The sequence below is a fragment of the Benincasa hispida genome, chromosome 6 (genome assembly GCF_009727055.1).
Source record: "Benincasa hispida cultivar B227 chromosome 6, ASM972705v1, whole genome shotgun sequence".
Taxonomy (NCBI): domain Eukaryota; kingdom Viridiplantae; phylum Streptophyta; class Magnoliopsida; order Cucurbitales; family Cucurbitaceae; genus Benincasa; species Benincasa hispida.
In genome coordinates, this window is record NC_052354.1 from 26,231,495 (window position 1) to 26,248,018 (window position 16,524).

Sequence of the window (16,524 nt, forward strand, 5' to 3'; positions counted from 1 at the left end):
AAGGTTTAAAGGTATTTTTTTAAACAAGTTACTAACTTATTAATAGTTTTTGTTTGTTAGTAGTATTTTTGAACATTTTCTTAAAGTCTAAAGATGTTATTGAAACGTTTTAAAGTTCAAGGATATTTTTAAAATAAAGTCAATATTTTTTAATTTTTTATTGAAAAATTAAGGATATTATTAAAATTTTAAAAATTTAGAAGTATTTTTAAACAAAATACAATCCATGAGTATTTTATATATTTTAGCTAAAAGTATATTACTACTTACTTTTGATAGATTGTGCGTTGGATTATGCACAATGTAGTATTAAAAAGAAATGCATAATTCAATAATTTTTTTTAAAAAAATAGAACCATTGTCCATTAGCATTTGGTGGAATGACTTGTCATAAAATAAGCTAAAGATTTCTAAATGTAGTTTCATATCTAATTTAAATTTAAAAACAATTTTCTGTATTTAATTTAGATACGAAATGTTTTTTTTATTTAATTTAGATCTGAAACGTATATGTTTAATTTAGAAAAAAAAATGTTTGTAAGAGTCTATAATAGTGCGACAATCAGGATTCGAAGCACTCTAACTACATTAATTTTAGGATTAAAGCATGCGTGTTCATAACTTGGAGAAATAGGGTTTTAAGAGACAAACTTTGAAGAACCTCCAAACTAGTGCAATCCCTTGATGAATTCTGATCACGAACACTTTGTGGACCACCGCTAGAGTTTCTCCCGTTATTCTTCGGCCTTAGAACGAATTGTGGGATCCAATCTGTGATGAAATTGAAGGAAAATTAGAGTTTTGGAGAGTTTTGTATGAAGAAACTTGGAGAGAACAATTCCCTTCAAAATGTCAAAGTTGCATGAATCTTTCTTCAACCAATTTTCTTCAATTTAAAGAAGATATTCATGCAAATGAATTGTATCTACAAGTGACACATGCTCGAGCATTAAGAAGTGGGGATCGAGGTATTTGAATTAGTGGGAGGGATAAAACTACTAACCCTGATTCTCTTTAAAAAATTGAATTTCATAAATTCAAAAACTAAAATGAATTTTGATTTTAAATTAATCCAAATAATTGATTTAAATCAAATTCATTTGTTTTTAAAACAAATTTAAATAAAATTAATTCTAATGATTAATTTGAAATAAAATAAAATTTAAATAATTAATTAAACACTTTAATTAAAAACATTAGTTTAATATCAAATATTAAATTAATAACTAACACCAATCCTGAACACGTGAATCCTTGTTCACGTGTATAATATTTACATCTCATTTAAATATTTTCAACTCTCAAATTTGTTTAATTCAACAATTAAACTATATAATAGCGTCAAATATATCACATACAATTAACAATTATTCCCTAAACTGAATTTGAACGTTTCAAATTCTCTCATCACACTGTTTTAAGGTTTTAGTCTGATTTGAGCTAGCAGGAAGACCTAATGAACCTATAGATCATGAACTCCAACGATCCGAGATTAACCGACTAAATTCTTTAACCTAATTAACCAACATTCGTTAACTACTGGGACATTCCACTAAAGCTCAGTAGCTACACTCTCCTCACTGTAGATATATTTATGTCCACTTGATTTAATCATGATTAGTAAAGATCATTTACAGGTTGTTTGTAATTACAGTCGGATCCAAATTATCATTTTACCCCTATAATTACATCTTACTCCTTAAGTCCCACTGATCCTCTAATGAACCATTGGTTTGTGGTCCAATAAAAAATCGAGTCTCTCTCAGACTAATGAGTGGGTAGGGCCCCTTGTTCAAGACCCAGAGTCAACACTTAAGAGAACAACCTATCTACTATCTCTAGAATCAGGTAGGAGTGGATCCCATCTTGCAGGGTTGTGTTCCCAACTATCTACTCGATCTTACCCCTAAAATGGGAGGCTTATCGAGAAGACGATGTTGAGCCACACTAATCCATGCAGATTAAAGGATAATCCCAAATAAACAAAAATTTATAGTTAGTTCAAGATTAAGATCGAGTTATCTAGATCATCGAATTGAAATAGTCAGTCTTATTAGTAAACGACATTATAAAGTAAAAGTGACTATTTTGTGGTCCAATCTTATGCAGACTCATTACATAGGATGCCTCCACTCGCATATCTCTACATGAACGATTCAGGATCACATCATTTGTATTAAATCCAAAGTGAGCCGCATCCATAGTATCCCCAAGTTAAGGTACCCAACTTTATCCCTGTACTATAGACCGTTTTGGCTATATACTCGAACTTGATCCACTTTTATGTTTCCACATATTGTTCAAGTATTGATGTTATAGCCAGGGGTTCGTTAGTTTATTGGATTTAGGGTTAAAAATGTGCAATTCACATATTCAATAACATTTTTACTGAATAACCTTAATAACAATTTTATTGTAAAATAGAATATGTTTAATGTTTACAAACCACCAGTTTTAGGACATACAACCCAACAACTCCCACTTGGACTAAAACTCTAATGAGGTTACATATATATACTGAAGGAAATTGGACATGAGGATTTCCATGAGCAACGGAATGATCGTTCCAAATTCCATTCGTATATGAACATTAACAATTATAATCAAGAAACGAAAACTAACTGGTCATGCAGACAACGAAATTATAGCATGCTTCACTATGATCAAGGGAAGGATTACACATACCTTTGAAGACTTATCTTCAACACCCTTGATCACGAACGCTCGAACAATCAATAAGACTACAAACCCGAATGCTCAAACACTACGACCGCTACACTGCACGATCATAGTGACCACAAACTCAGTGATCTCCAAGATTACGAACACAACAAACTCCAAGACCACGAACACAGCAAACAACCTCCAATAAACTTCGACTATGTCGAGTTAAGTACGACACCACCACAATGGCTACCTTGGTATTCTCGGTGTGAGAATCCATAAGTGTTGGCTCTGTGTGGACTTGGTTAGAGGATGAGACCAGAGGAACAATCTGTTGGGATGGTACCAGCATGTAGTGGAAGCGACGAGCATCATATAAGCACTTAATTCGGTTTAATTTTGGTTTGGTGGGTGTTTTATATGAAAAATACGAAATTGTTGTACTGATATGATTTTCTGAGTTTTGGCTTTTAATTTCTTATTTAAATTTGTAATTGGCTCTTGTTTGATGAGCTTATATGTCTTCCCAAGAGTCTGTAATTTATTTGGAGTTATTAGAGTTAAAATTAAGCTATAATTTGAAGAAACAAGCGAAAAGGCTAAGTTGCAGATTCCAGAAAATCAGCATTTGTTCATATCGTCGTTGAGCTTCAGTAGCTAAACGATCATGTAGCTTCATGCGTTAGACAATGTGAAAAAAAGCCAAACGATCGTGTAGCTTTGGGCATTGATTGTTTAGGTGTTGTGCGCTAGATGATCGTGTACCTACGAAAGCTAAGCGATGCGTTGTATGGCTATGCGATGGCCCTACACGATCGTGTAGCTTCGGGTGGGAGCTAAGCAATGTAGTAGCTATAAAATCGCTTATGCGATTGATAACGGGTAGAAATGCACGTTATTATAGCGCAAATTAGTAAAACAATGAGGGAATGCAACGGTAAAAATAAACAATATCATATCCAAAAGTGTTAAACTGAGAAAATTGTGATCGCATGCACCCATCGCATAAAAGTAGCTAATTTACTTTTTTTGTGTAGGAAAAATATGTTGGCGCAAGTAAAATTGCGATCCAAGGAATTAGGCGACCGCGTGCTTGAAAGATTGTGATCGCAAAGTCATGCAATCGTGAGAAGATGCTCAAGAAGGTGACAACATAATAAATCATGATGGGACAGAAAGCTGATGACGGAAAAATCCGAATTTAGTTGACAAGCCGTTAACGCCACACTGTAGCAAGTACACTCAACTTTCGGTGACCATTAATCGGCGCATCAGAGCAGAAGATTTAATGACCGCCCATCATTGCAATCATTAGAGAGAAAGGCTGCTTCATCTTAAGCTCTATAAATACCGGAGGCCACCAATGTAAAGAAAAAACAAGTTAGATCATATACAAGTTAGAGAGCCGTTAGTCTGTTCATATTCATACTTATACTTAGAAGACGGAGACGAGCTAAGAGACGAAGAAGTCAAGAGATCATTCCCGGACAACTCGAGAGACTACCAGGAAGCGCTATAGAGGGAGAGAGGGCCAACACTTGCAAAAGCAAGAACATTCAGCTGGACAGAGTGGAGTGAAAAAGACAGTGTAAAAAGCCACGGGAAGCAAGACATTGCTACCGGGCTTCTTATCCCTACATTCCATTGTTATTTTGTATTCAACACTTTATCTATAGAAAATGGAATTCTCATTTCAACTTATGTTCAATCTCTCCATACTTCGCATGAGTAGCTAAATTTCCGAATGGGTTGAGAAGTACTTAGCTAGCATGACCTAAGATTTACACTTTATGCGATCATTTTGTCTTATGTATGCGTTATTCACCCTTTAGAGATACTTGAGAGAGTAGTCTAAAGATAGAATCTAGACCTGAGAGAGTAAGATTAGAATCTAGGCTTGAGAGAGTCAGATTAGAACCATATAAGCAAGAGATAGAAACTTAGACATAAGTTCTGTTTACTATTACGCATCGCATGCACCCTAGAAATAGGATATTATAGTATGCGGTCACCTTGTGTATTTGTGCATCATTCACCATCGCATAGACAAGAATAGAGGCTTAGACATAAGTCCTATTGACATTTTTGTATACATCGCATGCGTCCTAGAAATAGGAATTATGGCATTTGCATTGAGAGATGACATGCTGTTGTTTGTGTGTAGCATTATCGCATAACTTGTACGTAATCTTAGGAAGTGTTAACTAAACCCCTTCTCAACTCGTTCATCGCATACTCATTGTAATTCTTGATTTCATCAACTCTTTATTCGAACTCCGTTGCATAGGAAATATTCTTAACAAAACACCATCCAACTTATTGTTTTTGCCACTGCAAGAGAATCAAATTTATTGTTGCATATTAACTCAGTAGTCCTTATGTTTGACCCTGGACTTACTAGAAAACCTAGTGAGGCTTATACTTGGGTCTTATTAGGAAAACTTGCATGTGCAACGGATAACACATCACCGCAACTTATATCATAATCGCATCACCATTTACAATGCATCAACGATTGTTTACCATTGATCGGCAGCTAAACAATGTGTTAAAGTGCTAAGCGATAGCACTACGCGATCTTTTACCTATGCACAGCAATTGGGCGATGGTCGAGAGCTATGCGCTAGCACTAGGTGATCGCTTACCTTGAGCGCGCGCTAAAGGATCAAGACGCGGTGCTAGACGATAGCGCTAAACGATCATGTAGTAAATATCTGTGCTAAACGATGGAGCTGCGCGATAGTGTTAGACACTAAGTGATCGTGTAGCATCCTCCGGCGCTAGATGATGACACTATGCGATAGTAGGCAGACACTACACGATCGTGTACCTTGGTCAGGTGCCTTGCATTGGTTGCTAATCAATTACGCAAACGCTAAATGATCAGGAAAATGCATGACGATGGTCATCGATGCTAAACGATCAGTCTTAGTGAGTTTTTGAGCGAGAGCAAGAGCAGCCGATTCGACCGGTTCTCTTGAGATACAGTCTGGTTCAGCTTCAAATAGCTTGTGGCTGGTCTGGTTCAGACTCTGCTGATCCGATTCGGGTCCGGTTCAAGCAGTGTTGAAACTGTTTTTGTAATAGTTAGACTTTTGCTTGCTTGTATTTGCCAAAACTAAAACCATATCAGTCTGTGTTTAATTATTTATGCATTGGATGTATGTTATAATTAAATAAATCTTGTATGTGCATATAGTATGCCATTTATATTTAAAATCCCACCGTAGGAAGCATGCAACATGCATTGAAAGTATGTTATAATTTGTTATAGTATATAGTATGCATGTCAGAATTTCTTGTATTTGATATAATGGTCATATTAAATATTGAATGTCTGTATGTTGTGGATGTTTAACATGTCTAAAGTTTTATAAACTATTATAAAATTGGGTTAGACATTTAAAATCCATAACAAAGAACAACCGCATGCTCACGTAGGTTAACCACTTGTTTTAATAGTTAAAATAGGTCGCTAAATTTGTAAAACTAGGGTTACAAACTCAACCAGTATATAATCCTGTCGAAGGCTGGGGGTATTTAAGTTGACGGTCTACGGAACACCTCCTACCTGGGGATTATAACCAAATAATTGAGCGTTGGTAACCAGTTTTATGAGTATTCGTGAGCGATGTGAGGTAATAAAAGGGTTTATTACCTCGACATCGTAGGTTTAAGTCCACTTATAAGTGTTATACTTGGATAAACCACATAGACTTAGGGTTTTTTTTTATTAACCGGAAAAGAACCTAAGTATAAATTTACTAAAAAATTAGAGCACTTCAGTGGTAATCAGTAACATCTATTTGATAGAGTTATTAGAAAACTTCAGCGGGAGATTAATAACATATACGATATGTTATTCTTAGCTCTCGCATCCCTAAGAGTTCACAGTCTGGATTTAAGCAGTACTTCGTGTCACCCTGGGAGTGACCTCCATTCGGAAAGTATTTTTTAGCTTAGACTCTGGTGAATAAGGGGAAGTTGTTCGAACAGAAATCAAGTGTACGATTTCAACTGCCAAGTCTCCACATAGTTCACACCGTGAGATTCATATGACGCTTCGTGTCACCCTAGAAGTGACCTCCATTCGAAAAGTGGATGTATGAATCAATATCAAGGTGAACAGAGGAAGTAATTCATAGTAAGTGGGTGAAGAAAATGTGTCAACATATCCTATAGTCTCCTCCATTAGTCTAAACCGTGAGATTCCTATGTTGCGCCTGCTGGTTAGCTTTAAGCGACATTTTGCTAGTCGTTTAATGACGGCTATCCTCTTGGAGGGTTGTAACATAGGATTCAGAACAACCCAGGCTCCAGTAAAATGAATAGGATCTTATAGTTCCATCTTGGGTATTGTCTTCTATTTCGGTGGCATACTCATATTGTTCTACAAGATCTGAAAATGGCAGGTCTACAGTTACAGAAGTACTAAGTGTTAATAATTTATGACAAAAAATGGTACCTAAATTACTATCTGAATATGAGTTATTCTGGAGATAGTATTTAGACAAGAATGTCTTGTTGTAGTATTGTTGCAAAAGAATAATCTTGGATTCATTATTAAAATTGCTAAAACTTGATTGGATCTAAAAACAATTCACTTATAGAATTTGTTTATAATTTCAGAATGACGAGTTCAATAATACAATTATTGGCATCGGATAAACTTATTGGGGATAATTATGTGAAATGGAAATCAAATTTGAACATGATACTTGTGATAGACGATTTGCGGTTTGTCTTAATTGAGGATTGTCCTCCCATTTCTTGTTGGGTTTTATGTTCTAAAACTCGCAATTTGTAAAATGATAAACATTTTCTATAATCAATAAATTTATTATTGATTTTATAAATTGTATGAAAGTCTAAATACAATAAACTAAACCCATGACTATTACATGAGTACTTGAACTTTATGTGGAGAAATAAGAGTGGATCAGGTTCGAGTAAATATTCAAAATGATCTATAGTATATGAATAAGGTTGGGTACCTTATTTTGGTAACACTAGTGGATGCGGCCTACTCTGTAGTTGTTACAAAGAGTTTTAAAATGCTACATACGATGTGATCCTAATTCGTACATGTTATGACATGAGAAGTGTGGGCGTCCTATGCAATGAGTTTGCATAAGATCGAACCAAGAAATAAGTCACTCTTACTTTATAACGTTGTTTACCGTATAAGACTGACTATTTCACCTAGATGACCTAGATAACTCAATCTTAATCCTGAGCTAACTATGAACTTCTGTTTATTCGGGATTATCCTTAGATTTGCACAGGTAAGAATTGGCTCAACAGCGCCGGCTCAATAAGATTTCCATTTCAGGGGTAAGACCGGATAGATAGATGGGGACATAAGATGCAATACGGAGTTCACGCCTACCCGATTTAGGGATAGGAGAAAGGTTATTCTCTCAAGTACTGAATTTAGGTCTTGAACAAGGGGCCCCACCCTCTCACTAGGCTGAGAGAGTTTGGTTTAGTGATTGGATCACAAACTAATTGTTCATTAGAGGATCAGTAGGAACTTGAGGAATAAGACGTAATCTCGGAGGTAAAACAGATATTTGACCCAGCTGTTATTACGAACAACCTGTGAAGGGTTGACTTGCTGATTATGGTTAAATCATGTGGACATAATATATCTACAGTGAGGGGAGTGCAACTATGGGCTTTAGTGAAGTGACCCATTAGTTAACAAATGGGGATTAATCTAGTCTAATGAATTTAGCCAATTAATCTCGGTGAAGGAAAGATCATTCCAAATTACAATCATATATGAACTTTACAATTACTGTCATAAACAAAAACATATGGTTATGCATTAATTACAGAAATTACAGCATGATAATGCAAAAGATCAAGGACAAAAGCTACACACTTTTGTAGACTCATAGCCAAACTCCTTGATCACGAACGCTCGAACACGGCAACATAGCAACCATAAACATTCGTCCAACATGACTGCTACACTGCACAAACATTGCACACTCAAACTCAGCGATCGTATCGGTCACGAACACCTCAACAACACGAACGACCTCCACAGAACCTCGACAGTGTCGAGTTGAGTATGACACCACCAAGAAGGCTACCTTGGTATTCTCGGTGTGAGAATCTAGAGGATGGGCTCTGTGTGGACTTGGTTTGAGGCAGAAGACGGAGGAAACAACAATCGTGTAAACAATTGAGCAAGTGGGAGATGGCAGAACCTATCATATAGGTCGATGCCCAATCGTTTAGGAAAAACTAAGCGATCGTCTAGCAAAAGCTATGCAATCGCTTAGCTGAATGTCTGTTGCTTACAAACACTCCACGATTGTTTACCTTATCCAAGCTGTCGCTTAGTAAATCCAATTTACTTGACAACTTCCCTGAGAATATTTCCAAGAGAGGAAATCTCAAAACAACAAATTCAACATTACTAAAATTAGGAAAACATTTTTCCTTTTATCTCACGGTTACCATGAAACCACTAATAACCTCCCACTCAATTGGTTATTAGAGAAAAAGAGTTAATTATCCAATAATTAATTTATTATAAATATAAATGATAACTAATTTATCATATTATATTTATAACCTATAGTTTTAATATTTCATCTCATGAAACATATAAACCATAGCTCTTTTTCTATTCCATGGTACTTAATATAAATCTCAACTAGATTAATCCTCCACTAGATGTATCTCATACATCATACCGATAATATCAAATATAATCGAAATACCTTTTGTCAATTTGAACATTTCAAATCAACACCAAAAACTGATCCTCAACTGAATCCATTGAGCTACCAAGGGGACCTTATGGACCTGTAACTTGAAGCTCCAACGGTACGTGAATAACTGACTAAACCCTTTAGTCACGGGATCCACCATCCGTTAACTGCCAGTCACTCCACTAAAGACCGACAGCTGAACTCTCCTTACCAAAGATATATTATGTGTCCATCTTAACCAATCAGCAGTGTGATAACCCTTCACAGATCGCTCGTAAGTATAGCTCGGCCAAAAACCGTTATGCCCCTGTAGTTACATCTAACTTCTTAAGTACCACTGATCCCTCTAATGAACATAATGAAGGAACTCTTAACGAAAAATACCCATGAGCGCATTTGGGTCTTTCCGATTTCATCGTGACCGAAATACAACATATACATTCTAACATACAATTATGCAAATTAACACTAATTAAAGGCATGTTATGAACAATAAAATTACAAGGAAATAGATACCAGTTGAAGACCCTCTTCAAGCTTTGAAACTCAGACGCAGCGGAAGACCTCTATGCGAACTCTATCGCCCAACAAATAAGTTGGCTACAGCAGCACGAACAGTCATGAACAAGTGAACGCAGCAGGGACGACACCACCAAAAAGGAGCCCTTGGTATTCTCGAAGTGAGAACCCAAAGTGAGGTCTTTGGTGAATTTGGTAGAGGTCGGAGAAAGAATTAATCATGTAGACGATAAGCAAGTGGAAGAGAAAAAAAGTTATCGCATAGCTAAGTACTTATCGTTTAGAAGAAGCTACACGATTATGTAGGTTTTACTAAGTGATCATTTAGTAAATGGTAGACGATTGTTTAGAAAACGCGGCACACTATGCGATCGTTTAGGAATTAGCGTGCGATCGTTTAGCGCGAGGTGTGCGATCGTTTAGGTGATGAGTGACTATCGTATAGGCTCTCAAGCTATGCAATCGTTACGTTTTCACACCGATGCCAATTTTTTCGAACCTTTGCAAAATGAAACAAATTTCATATTATTCTTCGATTACCATAACCGAATGCAACTGCTCCCACTAACACACTTCCGAGAGAAATTTTAGGCCAATTATCATATAATTAACCAATTTAATAATTAAAGAATATAATCATATTATATTCTTACCCTATAGTTTGATATCACATATCTACTATATTAATTTCTCCACATGATATAAATCATATTTATATCTAATTTTCTCCAAAATAATGTATCTCATGCATTTAGTTAATTNATCTCATAATTATAATAAGCTGCAATGGACAGGAGGATGCAGATCGACTTTAACATGGCAACAGGCGAGAAAGTCTCCTTACAGTCAACTCCCTCTACTTGGGTATAACCCTTTGCCACAAGTCGAACCTTGAAGGTCTGTACCTTCCCATCAGCACCCCGTTTGCGCTTGTAGATCCATTTACAACCTATAGGGCAAAACCCATTAGGCTGATCTACAAGATCCCATACTAAGTTGAAGTACATCGACACCATCTCGAGATCCATGGCCTTGACCCATTCATCCCGGTTAACATCCTCCATTGCCTTCTTATAAGACAACGGATCCTAAACGTTGCCATCTACTACCATAACAAGGATTTCCGTGAAACCCAGATAGCAAACGGGTGGGTTCGCAACCCTCCCACTATGTCGAGGTTCCCTCAACTCTTGAGGTGGAACCGACCTACTGGATGAACTCCCAGAACTCTTGTTGATATAGCAGGCTCTTCAACAAATCTTGTTGAAGTTTCAGTAGTTTCATTGGAAAGCTCATGCAACACGACTTTGCTTCGTGGACTCTGCTCCCTTATATGATCCTTCTCCAGGAAAGTAGCGTTTATTGAAACAACAACCTTATTTTTCGTTGGATCATAAAAATAACCCCCTCGTGTACCTTTGGGGTAGCCTACAAAGAGGCACAATCTTGACGTGGTTCCAAATTCTTGGGATTAGCCTCAAGCACATGTGTAGGGCAACCCTAAATGCGGAAGTGACGTAAACTAGCTTTACGCCCGTTCCACAACTCCAAAACGAGTCCGGTAAGGAAGCGTAACTCATCATCGAGAGAACCATGTCTAACAAGATCATATTTCTCCTCTCTACTACACGATTCTGCTGAGGTGTACCAGGCACTGAGAGTTGGAAAACGATTCCATGTTCTATCAAATAGTCCTGGAATGCGAAGTCCAAAAACTCTCCACCTCGATCTGATCAAAGTGTTTTAATCCGTCTATCTAATGCGTTTTCAACTTCAGCCTTGAACTCTTTGAACTTTTCAAAAGATTCAGATTTCCGTTGCATAAGATAAACATACCCGTACCTAGAGTAATCATCAGTAAAACTGATAAAATACTCATAGTCACCTTGGGCTCGCACATTCATAGGACCACAAAGGTCAGAATGTACTAACTCAAGAGGCTCCTTGGCTCTAGAACCTTTTCCAGTAAAAGGTCGTTTAGTCATCTTACCCTCAAGGCAAGATTCACACACTGGCAAAGAATTTTCTTCTAACTCACTTAGAAGTCCATTCTTTACCAATCTCTTAATCCTATTGAAATTGATATACCATAAACGTAGATGCCAAAGTTGGGCATTTTCTTTTGGAGAAATTCGTCGATGTTTTGATTGAGTTACGACAGTTCTGAACATTTCAATATTATGGAGGGAATTAATGGCTAACGGCCTTAGCACATATAAATTCGATTCCAGATTTGCTGTGCAAATAAAAACACCATCTTTAAGAATAAACGCTTTATTCAAATCAAAAGAGACAGTATATTTACATTACAATACACTTTACAGAAATAAGGTTCCTTTTTAGTTCAGGAACAATATATACATCATTTAAAATAAGAAACCTATTATGTAAAGTTAACTGGAGTCATCCTACTGCCACAGCTGAGATGACATGTCCGGCGCCTACTCGTATCGTCATCTCACGAACCTCCAGCTATCGCCAAGATCTAATCCCTTGAAAAGAAGAACAAATATGGTTAGTGGCACCTGAATCAATTATCCAGGAAGAATCATCATTCTCCACTAACAAGTTTCAAGCACAAGTAAATCATATTTATCTTTATTGGCCTTGGCCTTAGCCTTGGCTACTTTCTTCTCTTTCAGATACCGAGGACAGTTCCTCTTCCAATGTCCATTTTGGTTGCAATGGAAACACTTTCCCTTAGCAACCTGTGGATGCCTCCTTGGGGTGACAGGCGGTGGGTTAGCAGGTGCCTTCTCTTTTCCCTTACCACTCTTCTTCTTCTTCCCCTTTGCAGAGTTAAAAGCAGAAGGTACAGACTTCGTTCCTGAGGTCATGTGAGACCCGAATTTCCATTTTCCTTACTTAAGCAGGTGGTTAAGGAGTCAACTAAGAGTTAAATTCTAGGACAAGAGTAGGAAGATCCCTAAGTGATGAAAAGAATTTAAGTACTTTGGAAATAAACCATAACTAGTGAAGATGTGGCTAAGTATAACCATGCTGTGAAAATAACTAAGTGTGAGACTAGGCATTGCCATGTGTTAGCCATAAAAATTTTGATAGATTACTTGGGTAAAGGGAGAGGTTGAAGTAAGGCCGAGAATAACGCATGCAGTAGCCGCTGCTCTTGGAGGTTAGACAACGCATAGGGTTCGATGGATGCGCTAGATACATTGGACGCGATGGTATGCGTCAATACGGCTGAAGGCAGACAGTTGAAAGAGATGCGTTGGAAGGTTGCGATGGCAAGAGGGCAAGTGGTACAGAGGGCAAGTGGACACGATGGTTGCGTTGGATGCCGATGGATGCGTTGGATGCTATGCGACCGTCCTATGCATTGATGCCATGCGACCGTCCTATGCGTTAATGCCAAGCGACCGTCCTATACGTTGGCACCATGAGACCGTGCTATGCATTGGAAGTAGACAATGGCATGTACGATGGATACATTAGATGCGGCGACTTTGCTAAGGCATAGGCCATGCGATGGAAGAGCTATGTCGGACGCATGGTGGTTTGCTCTTGCGATTGTTAAGGCTTGCGGTGACAAAGTAATTGAGTTGGGTTACGTTGTAGAAGATGCGATGGTGTTGAGTTGAAAACCAAGTGGAGCCAAGGGTTTCTATGTGTTGATGATATAACCATGAATTGGTGAATATCTATGTGTTGATGGCATACTATGCGTTGATGGTATACTATGCGTTGATGGCCTACTACGCGTTGATGGCATACTATGCGTTGATGGCATACTATGCATTGATGGCTATACTATGCGTTGATGGCCTACTATGCGTTGATGGTATACTATGCGTTCATATCCGAGGCTAGCAGTAGCATTGAAAAAGGGTGTTGGTCATCATCCTAATTGAACGCATGATGAACGATATAAAGGATGGACACATAGGAAGGATGAACGCATATGAAGGACGTCATCCAGACATGTGGCTTGTTGGGAGAAATCTTAAGCTTTAAGCAAATGAAGTGGATGCAATAAGAGATATGCAAAGTTGAGGGCTATGCGTTGGTGAAAGGGGAGCAAGACACCAATCACTGGGCTTTATAGCTCATGTTTTCCATGTTTTATGTTTTACCCCCCCCCCCCCCCCCAGGTAGCAGAAAGGTGAGGTGTTCTAGGATGTTGCTAAGGTCAAGATCTGCCACGTGCCACAGTTACACTTCCGGAGGGTATTATAGTTGTTCTTGTAAATTTGTTGTTAAGTCTTGGAGTTGTATAAACGTTACATTGTTGTAATTAAATGGGTCTATTTAATCAGTTGATTGTTGAATTTGTTCCTTGGTATCAGAGTTACTTCTGCAAGAGTTATTAGGCAGTAAGTGTCAACAAAAGGGTTGATAATTGCTGCAGTCATGCCCTCTCCTAAGCTCAAAGGGTAGTTTGGGATGGGGTGTGATAGGTCAAACCTCTATGGAATGTTCTGGAGGATGAAGCAACATTTACCTCACCCTTCTACCTCTTCTTACTTTTCAGTAAAGATTGGTTTGTCTGCAACTCGTTGAGGAGAATTGTAAGGTTATACTTCACTTTGTTAAGAATCACATTACTAATAAAGTGCAGGAAGCTCTCCGGCAAAGAATGCAGGATTATGCTAACCTGGCTGCCCTCATCGATGGTAGACCCATTCAACTCCGCCACATTGAAGTGGATCATCATGTTTAGCACATGTTCACGAACAGAGGTGCCTTCTTGCATTTTAGAGTTGAATATGTATTTAAGAGCCTCATGCATAAGCTGTTCAGACGGTTGTCCAAACATCCCTTGCAGGGACTCCATGATCTCACGCACTGAGACCATAGGCTCAAGTTTCTTGGCCAAGACTTCAGAAAGACTTGCCAAGATGTAGGCTCGGGCCTTCTCATTCGCCCTTGTTCATCGCTCGTATGCCTCCCGAACATTTCGAGCGGCATTTGGAGCTGAAATAGGAGGACAAGCCTCCGTGAGAGCGAACATGAGAACCTCGATGATTAGGATCGTCGTGATCATGTGTTTCCATGTTGAAAAATTATCGCCAGTTAGTTTTTCGGCACTTAACAACGATAAGGTGGCTATTGCCATCTGAAAAAGTTGTTGAAATATGAACAAAACTATATTAGATTTTGCTAAACCACTTTTAAACCAATAAGTTTTGCAAAACAGTTTCAAGTACCCTAAGTTATAGACTTCTATTTTACAATGATGTCCCAGTGAGGTAGGACAAATGCCACCGGTGGGGTGATCAGTTGTCTCTTCGCTGGGATGAGACATTCTCAACCATTAGGCAGAACCAACTCTTGGAACTGAACCTAACAGCCACCATTTTTCGGTCCAGAATCGTTAACTTTTTAACTATTCCGCATAAGTGTAACCCCTCGCTTTCGGTGCCAGAGTCCCGCCCTAATGCGCTTAAATAAAGAAATGCGCAAAACTGCCATTCTTTAGGGGGACACTCCTAGGGTGCCTCGAGGCGATGCGTAGTAACTTCATTCAACCTAACGAGGGAGACTGATGACATGCAGAAATGCACGTCATCTTAGGCCTTTTATTTAGAATTGTGAAGGCTATTAAGCAGAATATGCGGCAATTATGTTAGGAACTCATGAGAAAATGAGTTTGCGTCATTTAACATTAAGAATCTCGGCTAACCCACTATTATGCATTATTATGCGTTCAATTATCTATCTTTGTAGTTAACGCAAAATGCGGAATTTAGCTATCGCATAGACGATCGCATGCGGAGAAATTCTCCATCGCAAAGGCAAACACATACGTTCAATGCATGGGTGTTGCGGTAATCGACCACATGCATCCATCGCATAGGAGTTGCGATCGTCAAGCGATTGCGGTCATCGTGTAGAAGTTGCGTAATCAAGCGAATGCGATCATTGCAAGATTGCGGCTACACGATGATAATCATAATAGAGGGATGAATGCAAGGTTGGTGGAATGGAAGCATCAATGCATATCTCGGGAAAATCAAAAGATGATGTTGAAATTTCACCTACCACGTCATTAGCAGCAGAGATTCATAAAAGGACCATCATGCCACAAATGTAAAAATCTGAGCAGGTTCATTAATGCTGTCGGCAATCAAGCTCTATAAATAAAAGCCGCTGAGCTTAACTTCAGATCATCCAAGGTTTCCTACCTTCGGGTGGATCCTTGTGATCCAGACCAAAACGTTAAAAGAAAGCTTGAGAGTTCTTCATCTCTTTCATCCATTCCGAGTGACGACCGGAGCTTTCGCCGGAGTTAGATCTCGAGAGGGTCAGCTCCACCGCCCTTCCATGGCACCACCGACAACCTTGACACACATCTACTGGAAGCAAGACTTTACTTCCAGCTGGTCATTTCATTTTCTCTTCTTTTCTTATATTGTATTGTATTACATTTTGGATTAAGAAATTAATACATTGTGTGTTCAATGCATCTCTATGTTTCCTTCGATTCCATCTCTAGCTTCCTTAACTTTCATCGCATCACTTAGTGGGACTGTTAGAGTATCGCATACTTAATCATGCAGCATAGGAATATGAAGCATGTAGCAAACCACCGGGAGGTGTGCGTTGCGTGAGTTTTGTGAGAAAACCTTATTTGCTTAGTGTGAAGCTGTAGCAA